This window comes from Quercus suber, unplaced genomic scaffold (assembly GCF_002906115.3).
Source record: "Quercus suber isolate HL8 unplaced genomic scaffold, Cork oak 2.0 scaffold_422, whole genome shotgun sequence".
Lineage (NCBI taxonomy): Eukaryota > Viridiplantae > Streptophyta > Magnoliopsida > Fagales > Fagaceae > Quercus > Quercus suber.
The window spans coordinates 441,284-455,424 of NW_027069873.1; the positions used below are offsets into that span (position 1 = coordinate 441,284).

Here is a 14,141-nt window from a genome sequence, read left to right on the forward strand (position 1 = left end):
TAAAATAATTACAATTGGTCTTATTTTCAAGTGTGAATTTTTATACCTACCTTAGTTGTCAAAATGCGATTTGGATAATAAGATTGTACGATTTTACAATCCCACCTCACCAAAACATTTAGGATCACACTTGAATCATAAAAATTGTGGGATTGTATGTAGGATCGTATAGGATCATATGAGATCCTATTGATTCTACTAATCTTATCAAAAAATCAGTTTTTGGTTTTTTTTTTTTTTTTTAGGATAAATTTTTGGTTTTGATGAAACTTTAAGGGTTTTTATTTTTCTATGTTGTGATAGTATGACTTTTTATTTTATTATATAATTATGTTAACCTAAGCAAATGTTTTCTAGTTTCTAGTTCACTTATAATCAAAATGAAAGAATGCTTCATCATTTCTAAATGAAGAATTTATATTAGTTTTGCTACCTTTTAAGCTATAATGTTTTAAAATTTATTTGATCAATATACCAATTTGTATATTGATTGATGATTTTTTTAGCATGCTCTATAATTGTTGCTAAATAGTATAACTTGAATAGTTGAGTGTGAAGTTGTATCTTGATCTGGGGTTAGGATAGCAATAAGATAGGGCGGGGCCGAAGGATGGGTCTTCATTCCCGCCTTGCATGGTTTTGTCTTACCTCATCCCCACCTCGCCCCGCATGACAGAGAAAACTTTCTCACCCATCCTTGCCCCTTGGGGCCTCGTAAAGCCCCACCTCATCCCGTAAAACTCTACTTTTTGTTAATTTGTCTTGCAACTAGTACAATTTTTTTAATAAAACCTATTTCATTAATAAAAAATACTTAAAATTACAACTAAATTTATCCCACCAAATCAAATCAATTTTTAGAAAAAAATTGAATAATATATCCAAGTGTTTAACAAGACAATCACAACAACAACAACAACAACAAAACAAAAAACAAAAAAAAACAAAAAACACTATATAAAAATCATAGCATATTATAACCAAATTGAGTAGAATAAAATAAGTTAATATTGATATGTTTATTTAAATAGTAAGATTTTAGGTTATGAAAAATTTAAATTATAACCCTTAGCAAGCGGGAACGGGCAGAGGCAAGGAGGGTGGGTCTAAAAAGTCTAAACTCATCCTCGCCCGTCCTATCACGTGGTACGGGACTAAAATCTTGCCCCATCTTCGCCCCACCACCTTTGCAAGGCAGGAAAAACTCGCGCGAGGCGTAGNTTTATGTCTAAAATACCCTCATCATACCCACTTACAAGTTTTCAACTAATGGGGATAGATATGTAAATTAAAACTTCTATACTTTAAAACCTACAAACTCACGTACGTTTAGCAGTTTCTATCTCTTATTCTTCTTCAAATTCAAGACATTTAGTTTAGCTCTACATCCTCATTTCTTTTTCTTTAGATTAAAAACATTTACTATCAGAGGCTCCAACAAATTTTCAGGTTCTATCTTTTGTAAGTTCCTCTTTGTTTTGTTTTTTTGTTTATTTTGATTGACTTTCTTTGAGTTCTACTTTTTTTTCTTATATGTATCACGTTAACTCTCTTTTTTTTTTCTTTTTTTTCTTTTTTAAATGTTACTGTCAAAGACTCCAACAAATTTTCAGGTTCTATCTTTTGCAAGTTCCTTTTTGTTTTGTTTTGTTTTCTTTATTTATGATTGACTTTCTTTGAATTCTACTTTTTTTTTTCTTATATGTATCACATTAACTCTCTCTCTCTTTTTTTCTTCGTATACTTTACCATTGTACTTCTTAATGAATTGTCATTTCATGTTGTAGGTATTGTGATCCACTAACAAGGCTGTCTTATGCTACAAAAGAAGCATTCAAAATCATTCGTGAACAGTTAAACAGTATGGCTTCCCTTACCTCCTTCTTCATTTTTTTTTCTTTTTAAGAAAGTTTTGTTTTTTCTTTGAGTTCTACTTTTTTTTTTTATATATAATATATATGTATCACGTTAACTTTTTTTTTTCTTTTTTTTTAAATGTAATTTTGAAATGTTGGTGGTGACTGAATATATATGGTTTTGGCATTAATTTTTTTTTTTATTATTTATTTAGGTATGTAGCAACCTTGAGTTCCACCTTTATATATATATATATATATATGTATCACGTTAAAATGGAATATTAGATAAGTTCAATTTAAAAATTATCAATTTAAAAAGTCCTAAATTTTAGATAAATTTGAAAAAACCTTTCCATTGACCCACTTATTCTAACACACGTTTTTAATATTATATTCTTTTAAAAAAAAAAAACCTCACGTACAGGTAAAAAAAGAAAAAAAAAACACAACTAAATAGTCAAATTTCTAATATTTTATTCTAGAAAAAACCTCACGTTCAGTAAAAAAAAAAAAAAAACTACTAATGAAATACCCTTAATTTAATAAACTTATTCTATCTCTAAATCATAAGAAATTGTTTTAAAATTTTAAATTGATAAAAATTGAAAACAAAAAAAAAAACCTAATGAAAAAAGCCCACATTGTATCAAAAAAATTATCTACCATGTTTCTATTTTGAAAAAAATAAATAAAATCCTACGTTTTGTAAAAATAAATACCCCGGCCACCCTTTTTTCTTTTTTCAAATTCAAAAAAAAAAAAAAAAAAAAAAAACTAAACACGTTTGAATTCCACTCCCACATTTTACCTAACAAATTGCTTGAATTCCACTCTCCATGTTTTACTCCTAAGAAACTCCTTTACTATCAAATTTAAAAAATTTAACTTCTTTTGCTTATGTAGATTTTATTTTATTTTATTTAAGTTTCATGCTATATCCTCCTTCCTTTTCATCTTCTTCTTCTGGAAATATCAAAAATAAAATAAAATAAAATAAAATCCTACGTTTTGTAAAAAATAAATACCCCGCCACCCTTTTTTCTTTTTTCAAATTCCAAAAAAAAAAAAAAAAAAAAAAACCTTAACACGTTTGAATTCCACTCCCACATTTTACTCCTAACAAATTGCTTGAATTCCACTCTCCCATGTTTTACTCCTAAGAAACTCCTTTACTATCAAATTTAAAAAATTTAACTTCTTTTTAACTTCTTTTGCTTATGTAGATTTTATTTTATTTTATTTAAGTTTCATGCTATATCCTCCTTCCTTTTCATCTTCTTCTTCTGGAAATATCAAAAAAAAAAAAAAAAAAAACCCCAAATAGAATATTACTCACTGGAATAACAAAAGACTTGATTACCTGACCTCCAAGATTATCCGGATAAGTATATAAACAAATATTCTTCTTTTACTTATCCTGTTTTTTAATTTTCTATTTCTTACATTCAATTGCTGCTTTAAATATATGTATTTGTTTTTGCTCTCAACGTGTCTTCTTTTGACTTCCATTCATTGTTATCCAATTTTTAATGCCCCAGGTTGCAACCATCTGATTATAGAATCTAAGGTGAGTAGGGTTGCTTTTTTATTTATGCTGTAATAAATTAATTATAGAATTTTATGAACAAAAATTTAAATGGATTTAATCTCAATTGCAAGCCAGGCAAGACCACCTGTGGTGCTGTTAGCAACGTGGAACCAAATGCAGAGCATTCCTCTCAAATTTTTTTTTTTTTACAGTCTTATCCTTTAAACCTTAAAGGGTACAATTCTAATGAAAACTTTTCACTTTATCATACTTGCCTGAGAGCCACGCTTAGAGGCTATTCTATTTTTGTTTTGTAGAAGTTAATTGTTTTCATTCATAATTATTTAAAATTACTATAGTTTTCAATTACAAAAATTAAAATGACAACATGGATTAAAGTTTTTTTTGTTTATTTTTTTTAAATACTTGGTTTAACCCTAATTCTTTTATCTCTCTCAGGTTCATAATTATTTAAAATTACTATATTTTTCAATTACAAAAATTAAAGTGACAACATGGATTAAAGTTTTTTTGTTTATTTTTTTTTTAAATACTTGGTTTAACCCTAATTCTTTTATCTCTCTCAGGTTCACGTACGTACAAATTTTTTGGATTGCATTGAGGAGTCATTGGAATGAAATATTAGATAAGTTCGGGTGAAAACTTTACAAGAATTATTATATGTATTAAACCTCACATAAAGTGATTGTTATCTAAGAAAGTGTTGTAAAAAAATTCTTTCGTAATGGAAACTATATTTCTTCTTATACAATTAACATGTATCTCTTGCCATAAAATTTTCAATTTAAGCTTTTATTTACTTATGTCATGGATGTATAGTAAAAATGATAACTTCATACATAAAATTTGAAAAAAAAAAAACAACATCAACAACACCAAAAAGGTAATAAAAAAAAATTTAAAAAAAAAAAAAAGGAGAGAGGAAAACTTGAGATGTTTAACGTGGGATAGATAGTGGGATTTTTTTAATATAAGGTAACATGGATATTTTCAAATGAATGTGGAATCCAAACAGGGGAAGCCCCTTAAATAGTAGTATAGAAAATGTCTTGAATTTGAAGAAGAATAAGAGATAGAAACTGCTAAACGTACGTGAGTTTGTAGGTTTTAAAGTATAGAAGTTTTAATTTACATATCTATCCCCATTAGTTGAAAACTTGTAAGTAGGTATGATGAGGGTATTTTAGACATAAAAAATGTGAAATCCAAACAGGGGAAGCCCCTTAAATAGTAGTATAGATAAAAAACCAAAAGGATTAAGAGAGATACAAAGAGTATGAGAGTTTGTAAGGCGCAGAGAGAGAAGGAGGAACATCTAAGGGCACCGTCGCCGCCGATGTTCGTTTGCAGCCACCGAAAAACTGGCTTTCCCCAATTGTCATACTGCTGGAGCCGTTATGGGTAAGGTTCTTTTTAAAAATAAAATACTGAAAATAAAATAGAATGACAGATTCTACTCGAAGAGAGATACTACCGCCCTAACGCCCCTATCAGATGACCAAAACCACTATACAGAGGCTCCATAAGGTGCGAATATAGAGATCAGAGGGTCGCAATTGGTAAATTTTTCTCTTTCTCCGTTAGGTTTTGCCTTTGAGAATTTTGGCTAGATTGATTTTAATTCAAGTTTGATTTTAGATTTTGGTTCATATATTAAGGTATTTGGGTTAGAATTGGTTTGGTTTTGCATATTTGTGTTAGAAACGTTGATTTGAGTATTTGGGTAATCGAGGTTAGAAAGGAATTAAAATAAATGCACAGTGCAACTGCAAATACAACAATCACTATTAAATTTCTTTGCATTGTTTAAACAAATCATATTTTTGAAAGTTATTCCATGTTTTTTTTTTCCAGTTAAATAACAATTTGATTTCAATAGAAACAGGAAATTAGATGTTGATTTATTTTTCCCTTTTTTTCCTATTCAATTACCATTTCTAGGGTTCTTCTTTTCCCCTTTTTTTTCCTATTTAATTACCATTTCTAGGGTTCTTCTGTTAGGATTAGTGCCCTTAAATCCTATTGTATGATGCTACGTATGATATTAAGTTTGACATTATGTATGACTTAATATTATGTTTAATAAATTTGTTTTATTATTATCTGAAATAATGGCAACATGAATATTCAGACATTATCACATAGTCCATGAGATGCATAGTATGTGATTTATGTGAAGATTCACAGAAGATATAAATCACAAGTTCTTTGTAAACTCAAAATTATAGTTCGTAGTCGATGATGAAATTGGGCATTTCATCTGTGAAGACTATAACATATCAACTACGATGATTTGTCTTGATCATGGAAATGGAGACTTCTAGTTGATGTGTTGATATGTTTTAAGAGTTAAGACATATTGAACTGGACTGCTGTGAGATTTATTATTCTCCTAAAGACTGTCAAATGAATAATAAATCTCACGACTTACATTTGCATGAACTCTTAATCCTGAGAGAATAATGGACCTGATCATAAGGTGTAGGTTGCTTTGATATATTAGGAGTGAGATCTAAAGTAACGGTCAAAACCTCAGTATATTGGGCAGCCACATTTAGTGTTGATGGAACATATATTCTCAAGATGGAATTCATAGTCTCTTAACAGAGATATAAAGTATTCCCTTGAGATAAGTTTAATGAGTTTGTTGTTTAGAGAGTTAGGCCTAATCACTTTAGTAAGACTAAAGTATATATTTATGAAATTGGATTTCATAAATATATAATGAATAACATTAAAGGATTAAACCGGGTACTCAAGAATTAAGATGTAGTAATTTACAAAGTGGCAGTCCACATTAATGACTTTGTATTACTACGAATATTTTATGAAGGGGATGCATGTATAATAAAGTCTTGGGATATAATTTATAGATAAGGCTTATTAAATATAGTTAATGGTAACTTTGGACTTGTCAAGAGTTGACAGAAAAGCCCAAAACCCATTGGAGCTAGTGTCTTATTGGTTCCTTTTGGTCCCACTCCAAGCCACACACTTAAGCCCAATTGGAAAGGCCCAAAAGGCCAACCCAATTAGATAATTGGTTAGATACAAAGAGAAAAACGTACAGAATTTTGAGTGTGAGAAAAACAACATTGTAATGGTGTGGAAGTGAGTGTATGCCACTATCTAACCATCCTTTTGTAACCAATTGAGAGTCCACACTTCTTGGGCGTTAGTGGAATTAGAGTGAAGATTAAAAGTATTCCTAAGTGCTTCAATCTTTGGTTTTGAAATTCATTGCTTCAAGGTACATTCTCTTGTTCTCAAATTCTGAAATTTACTTAACGCATGTTGTCAATTTCGAATGATGTAGATCCGTTGCTTTTCCGCTGCGTTCACTTTTATTCCATCACGTATCATGGCTGCAAAGTAAGTCCAAGGTAAGTATCAATTCCTTCCAGTTGAGAGAGTCAGTGTTGCTTTTATTCCAGTTCCAGCAGACGTATAATTTCTAATTGTTGTATGTTTTCTATTAAAATTGGGAGAGAGAGGAGTTTGGACGAGAGAGAACAAAGTGAATAATGCTCTGCTTGAATATTATTAAGAACTGATTAGTTTATATACATTGAGTCATTAACTCATTAACAAACTCATTAACAAACTTAACAAACTAATAACTAACTCACATGATCAACACGTGATGAATTAAACAACAAATAATAGTAAACTTAAAACTGCATGTAGCACAGTAGTTACAACTAAAACACCTAAACGACTTGCAACTTGACTAATATTTCAAAACTCCCCCTCAAGATGGAGCATATATGTTGCTAATGCCCATCTTGCAGAGTAAGGTGCTAAACTGTTGATTTCCCAGAGGCTTTGTAAGTAAATCAGCCAATTGGTACTTAGTTGAAACACAAAAGGTCTTGACTAAGCCATCTTGTATCTTCTCCCTCACAAAATGGCAGTCAAGCTCTATGTGCTTAGTCCTCTCATGATAGACCGGGTTAGCTGCTATGTGGATTGCAGCTTTATTGTCACAGTACAAAAGAGTAGGATGTTCATGACTGATTGACAGGTCTTTAAGCAAGCCTTTTAGCCATACAAACTCACTAACAACAATAGCCATAGACCTGTACTCTGATTCTGCAGAAGACCTGGACACAGTGTGCTATTTCTTGGACTTCCAGGCAATTAAGGACTCGCCCAAAAATACACAAAATCCAGTGACAGACCTCCGTGTATCAGGACAGCTAGCCCAATCAGCATCACATTAACCTTTCAATTGTAAATCTGAATTTGCTGAGAAAAAGAGACCTTGTCCAGGTGTCCCTTTTAGATGCTTAAGAATTCTGTTGGTTGCTTGGAGATGTGGCTGTCTAGGCTGTGCAAGAAACTGACTTAGTTGATGCACACTATATGCAATATCTGGTCTAGTCAATGTCAGATACAACAGTTTCCCAACAAGTCTCCTATATTGAGAAGGATCTGTTAACAAGTCTCCATGATAGTTTGACAGCTTAGTGTGTTGCTCCATAGGTGATTTAATAGGCTTGGCTGCTAGCTATCCAGTTTCTGCTAGAAGCTCTAAAACACATTTTCTTTGGCAAACACTTTTGCCTGTGGAGGATCGAGCCACCTCTAATCCCAGAAAATATTTCAAAGGACCAAGATCCTTTAGCTTAAACTGATCATGAAGAAATTGTTTGAACTCTGAAACAGCTTCAAGGTTGTTACTAGCTACCAAAATATCATCAACATATACTAAGATAACAATGATAACATCATTATGAACTCTTGTAAACATAGAGTAATCAGATTTGGACTGAGTGAATCCATGGTTGATGATTGTGGTTGAGAGCTTTGAAAACAATTGTCTGCTGGCTTGCTTCAGTCCATATAAGGACTTGGTGAGTTTGCAGACTAAATCAAGATCCCCCTTGCTACCAAAACTAAGTGGAGGTAGCAAGTATACTTCCTCATCAAGGTCACCATGCAAAAAAACATTATTAACATCCAATTGGACCAAATGCTAATCAAGAGCAGCTGTAATAGCCAGTATAGTACTAGCAGTGACAAACTTCACAACTGGACTAAAGGTTTCATAGTAATCCAAACCCTCCTGTTGAGTGTACCCTTTTGCTACCAGTTTAGCCTTGAACCTTTCAATACTCCCATCAGCTCTATGTTTGACTTTATAGACCCACTTGCAACCTATAGGAACCTTACCAGCTGGCAAAGGTGTAAGTTGCCAAGTATTGTTTATTTCAAGTGCCTATATCTCATCAGATATGGCTGCCTGCCACCTAGGATCTCTTGCAGCCTCAGCATAGGAATTGGGCTCAGTAAAAACAGAGAGAGCAATAGAGAAAGCTCTATGAGGGGTAGATAACCTATCATAAGAAAGGACAAATTCAATAGGAAAAGGGGTAGTAGGTAAGGGTAAGGGTTTGGTTGAGGCAAGTTGATAATGGAAATCCTAAAGGTAAGCAAGTGCTTTATGAGGTCTAGAGGATTTTCTGGGTGCTGTTTGGGTAGGTTGGACAGACTAGACAGGTTGTACAGGCTGGTCAAGTGGAGCAAGTGTGACTAGACTAGGGCCAGGATTGATAGGATTGTCTGGTATAGCATGTGGAAAAGAGATAGGTAAATCAGATATGTGAGGTGTATGGGTGTCAATCATTGTGTCAAAAACATCCATTGGTGAATCATCAAAAATGAAGGTGGGAGTTGGAAATAAAGAACCACCAGAAATTGGTTGAGAGTTAGAAGCATTGTTAAGATGAAAATCCATGGAATGAAGAGGAAAAATGTGTTCATGGAAGACAACATCTCTGGGCAAGAAAATGGACTTGGTTTCAAGATTGAACAATTTATATCCCTTGACACCATAGGGATAACCAAGAAAGACACAAGGAGAGGCTCTAGGATCAAATTTAGATCTATTCCTAGAGAGAGTAGATGCAAAGCACAGACAACCTAGGACTTTGAGGTGAGAGTAAGAAGGAACAGTTCCCAAAAGGATTTCATAGGGAGTTTCATTATTCAACAAAGGACTAGGCAACCTATTAATAAGATAGACTGCTGTAAGGATGCAATCTCCCTAGAACTTCAACGGCAGATTAGCTTGAAACCTAAGGGCTTTAGCAACACTCAGAATATGTTGGTGTTTCCTTTCAACAACTAAGTTTTGTTGAGGTGTATCTACATAACTAAGTTGATGTAAGGTACCCTTGGAAGAGAAAAATTGAGGCATATGAAATTCAGGACCATTATCTGATCTCAAGGTTTTAATTTTGAGGTGAAATTGAGTTTCAACAAAAGAAAAGAAGGACTGAATAATAGTTCTAGCATCAGATTTGAATTTCAGCAAATATACCCAGGTACATCTACTATAATCATCAACAATGGTCAGAAAGTATTTAAAACCATTAATAGAAGGAACAGAAAATTGTCCCCAAATATCACAATGAACAAGATCAAAAATGGAAGAACAAATGTTATTCTCATTAGGAAAAGGAAGCCTTCTTTGTTTGGCTAAAGGACAAACAGTGCAAACAGGAAGCTCTTTATCACAAAAAGTTACATCAAGAATTATTGAGCTAATCAAGTGCAACCTAGAGGAAGAAGGATGACCCATTCTATTATGCCACAGAATAGAATTTGAAATAGTAGTGTTATTACATGAGACAAGACTACAATCAGCAATAACAAAGGAAGGAGAGTAAACACCAGGATGTGAGAGAACATTTGGCATGAAATTGGAAAGTTAAATTGGGACAGAAAGCTTGGCAAAGTTGGTTTGCTGTAGAATGTACAGGCCACCATGCTTTCTACCTAAACCAATCATCTTCCACTAGAGTAAGTCCTGTATAAAGCAGAATTGAGAGAGAAAAATGTAGCAACACCTCAGATAATGTGTTAATTTTCCAATGGAAATGACATTGAATGAAAAGGAAGGAACACATAACACATTGTCAAGGACCAAATCACATGATAACTGCACTTGACTAACATGAGTGACTAAGACAGATTCACCATTAGGAAGTTTGACAGAGATGTGAGCTATATAAGTAATTTTGGTAAGATGTGAAATGGAATGAATCATGTGGTCAGTAGCACCATTATCAATAATCCATTCATTAGGTAACAGGGTAGGTGGAATGACAAGATTGGAAGAAAAAACTAAGTGATCTAAGTCAGTGGATGAATGCAAACAAAGAGGCATGGAATTAATAGAATCTAAGCATTCAGGTTTATCTAAAATGTCACTATTAGGTGTAGGTAAAATACCTGTAGTGTGAAAACTACTAGGTGGCAAGGACTTGGTGACAGGAGCAGTATGAATAATGAGTGTGGCAACTTGATAAGTTCCAAGAGAAGAATCTTGATTTCCTTGTGATCCCATAGTATGGGCTTGCAACATGGACATGAGCTGGTGACATTGAGAAGAAGTGAGAGCCACAGTAGTCAACTCTTCCATAGTATCTGTGTGATCCAGATTGAAACCCATTGAAACCTGATTGGCAGAGTGCCCCTTGCCTTTGTTCTTAAACCCAGAAGGGTAGCCATGAATCTTGCAACATTTGTCCACCACATGGCTAAGAATCCCACAATGTGAACAAATTGGCCTTTCCCTTTTTCCATTAGGCTTGTTGGTATAATTGCCTTTGTTAGATGAATTATTAGGACCTCTAGAGAAGAGTGCAGCAGATGCAACTGCAATGGCATTGGAACCAACTCTTCTTTGCTTCTCTTCTTAAGTGATGAGAGAGAAGACTTGATTTAGTGAAGGCAAGGGCTTCATTAGTAGGATCTGTCCCCTAACAGTTGCAAAGGATTCATTAAGCCCCATCAGGAAGTTCTTAGTACACTACTCTTCTTGATACTTAACTCGAGCAGCCATTGAACCACAAGTGCAAATACCACAAGACCATAAGGGAATTGACTTATAATTGACCAATTCATCCCAGATTACCTTGAGTTTTGTGTAATAACTACTCATAGAGAGATTATCCTAAGAGAGATTACTCACCATTCTTCGCAGTTCAAAAACCCTGGGGCCATTGCTCTGAGAGAATCGGTTCTTGAGATCTGTCTAAACTTCTTGTGCAGTATTCAAGTAAATCACACTTGAAATCAAATCCTTGGAGATCGAATTGATCAACCAAGAAAGAACCATTATGTTGCATTTCTTCCAAGCAGGGAAAATTGGATCTGAGGAACTTGTTGGAGCTTTAATGATGCCATCAACAAAATCGGTTTTGTTCTTGGAATCAAGAGCATAAATGATAGCTCTGCTCCAAGTAGCATAGTTCTCTTCAATAAGAGGCTGAATAACCAGAATCAAGCCAGGATTCTCACTACTATGCAAAAAATTGGGAGAGAGAGAAGTTTGGACGAGAGAGAATAAAGTGAATAATGCTCTGCTTGAATATTATTAAGAACTGATTAGTTTATATACATTGAGTCATTAACTCATTATAAAACTCATTAAAAAACTTAACAAACTAATAACTAACTCACATGATCAACACGTGATGAATTAAACAACAAATAACAGTAAACTTAAAATTGCATGTAGCACAGTAGTGACAACTAAAACACCTAAACGACTTGCAGCTTGACTGATATTTCAACATTTTCTATTAATTCATATATATATAGGAATGTCTTGATACATTTTCTGTAGACAAAGAAGGTCAGCCAAGTATAGGCCTCTTGAAATTTGTATTTGGAAGCTCAGCAAATGGCAGCAAAGGAAGTAATTCTTTGAAGCCAACGACAACAATACAAGAGCATGTTGGGGACTCTTCAAGGTACTTGGAATTGCATAAGCCTAAAACCAACTCCTCTAATGAAATCAGTTTAGATGACAGCAGCCATAATATTTCCCCTATAAGTAGCAAATGTGTAAGATTAGGCTACTGTCCAAAGAGAATAAAAATGAATGGTAGTAGTTGGACGCGAACTGATTTAAAGGATGAGGTGTTTAAGGTGAATAAAGCAATGAGGTTGGTCTTTAAAACTAGTGGCTTGATGTCAAATGAACCTTTATATTTGTTCATGACGAGATTTTTGATGAATCGACTTGAAAGATCGATGTTTTATTTAGTCAAGCCCTCATTGCGTTTGAGATATATACAATCAAAGTTAAAAAAGTGTAGTCCAGGCAGAGTGATACTAGAGCTGACCCAATCGACCAGCGCCAACCCTACTGACCGGCTTTGACCCAACAGTACAGCCTCTAGCACCGATCGACTGAGCCGAGGCCAGCGATCAGATGGAGAATTCTCGCCTGAGTCCATGGACCATGACCAACAACTGACCATGAGTCATGAGTCACAACTAGGCCAGCTACTACCTAGTCGCTTACCGCCGTCTGCCGGTAACTCATTCCCTTTCTCTCTCTCTCTCTCTCTCTCTCTCTGTTTGTGACACAACAAAGTTTGAACATATGAAACCCAGTTCTTTAATAATGGCTGGTTTTTCTCCTTCTTTCACTCTTTATTTTATCCTATTATGGTTAGGTTTTTTATTTATTTATTTTTGTTTAAGTTTCGCTTGTTGGTTTTTCTATTTGATGGTGTGGGTTAGGATGGAAAAAAATGAAGAATTTTAGTCCCTAGTTGATGTCACTGAGCCAAGTAATACCAATTAGAATTTTTTATTTTATTTTTTGATTTTCTACATGTTGCTCTCATAGTTTCTTCAAGAGAAGATCGTTGTAATTTGAGTTTTTGGGGTCTTGGTTTTCCTTTGAAAACTTGTCTTCTGAGTTTTTCTTATTAATTTCACCCATTAATTTGTTAATAGTTCTATCATTTCTACTAACTCCTAATAACACCCAAATTCAATCTAATGAGGAAGGCTTCATATATGTGCAAGTGTCATACTTGGTCTTGATTTTGCTAAGGATGTGCTCATAGACAAGGCTGTTTCTTCTATTATTCCTGTTCAACTACCAGATATTGTGAATGTTAGAAATTTAGACCCCTTAAACCTACCGGATTAACCTAGTTAATTAGCCAAGTGATTAACTTAGTCAAATTATGCAATTCTAAGTTATCACAAACATACAATCATATCAAAAATATAAAGCAGTGGAAATATAAATAACACAATGATATGATCACCTAGGAAACCACACGGTAAAAACCTGTGGAGGATTTGATCTAGCTATTCTCAAGGTAAACCTGAATCCACTATCTTGAAAGAATCAAAGCTCATACAAAAAGGACTTACAAGCTCCCCGCTTGACTTCCTAATGCTACCCACCAGTAGAACTTACTGACACGACCACGTGCAATCTCCGAATCCACGGACTCCTTCTTTCTTGGACTTTTCAATCAAGTACAAGCACCCACGCTTGTTATTCTTTAAGCTCTAGTGGCAGCAACCTTGTTGATCATCAAGATATAGATGAACGGTTTTAGACCCCTTAAACACACACAGATTGCGTAGCCTAGATTAATTAGCCAAGTTGTTACTTAGTCAAATTAAACAATTCTAGGTTAAAACAATCAAACAATCATATCAAGAATAATAATGCAGCGGAAAATAAATAACACAAGATATGATCACCCAGGAAACCACACGGTAAAAACCTGGGGAGGATTTGACCCACCGATCCTCAAGGCTAACCTGAATTCACTATGAAAGAATTGAAGTTCGTACAAAAGGACTACAAGCTCCCCGCTCGACTTCCTAATGCTACCCACCAGTAGAACTTCCTGACACGACCACGCGCAGGCTCCGAATCCACGGACTACTTCTTTCTTGAATTC

General features: G+C 33.9%; 1 long non-coding RNA gene across 1 annotated transcript; it reads left to right on the plus strand.

The window, feature by feature from the left end:
• Nucleotides 1-1,366: 1,366 nt before the first annotated feature.
• LOC136062513 (uncharacterized) lies at nt 1,367-4,047 on the plus strand. Its single transcript, XR_010624226.1, has 4 exons — nt 1,367-1,461; nt 1,596-1,613; nt 1,788-1,861; nt 3,975-4,047. It is a non-coding gene; the product is annotated as an uncharacterized LOC136062513 (long non-coding RNA).
• The last annotated feature ends 10,094 nt before the right edge of the window (nt 4,048-14,141 follow it).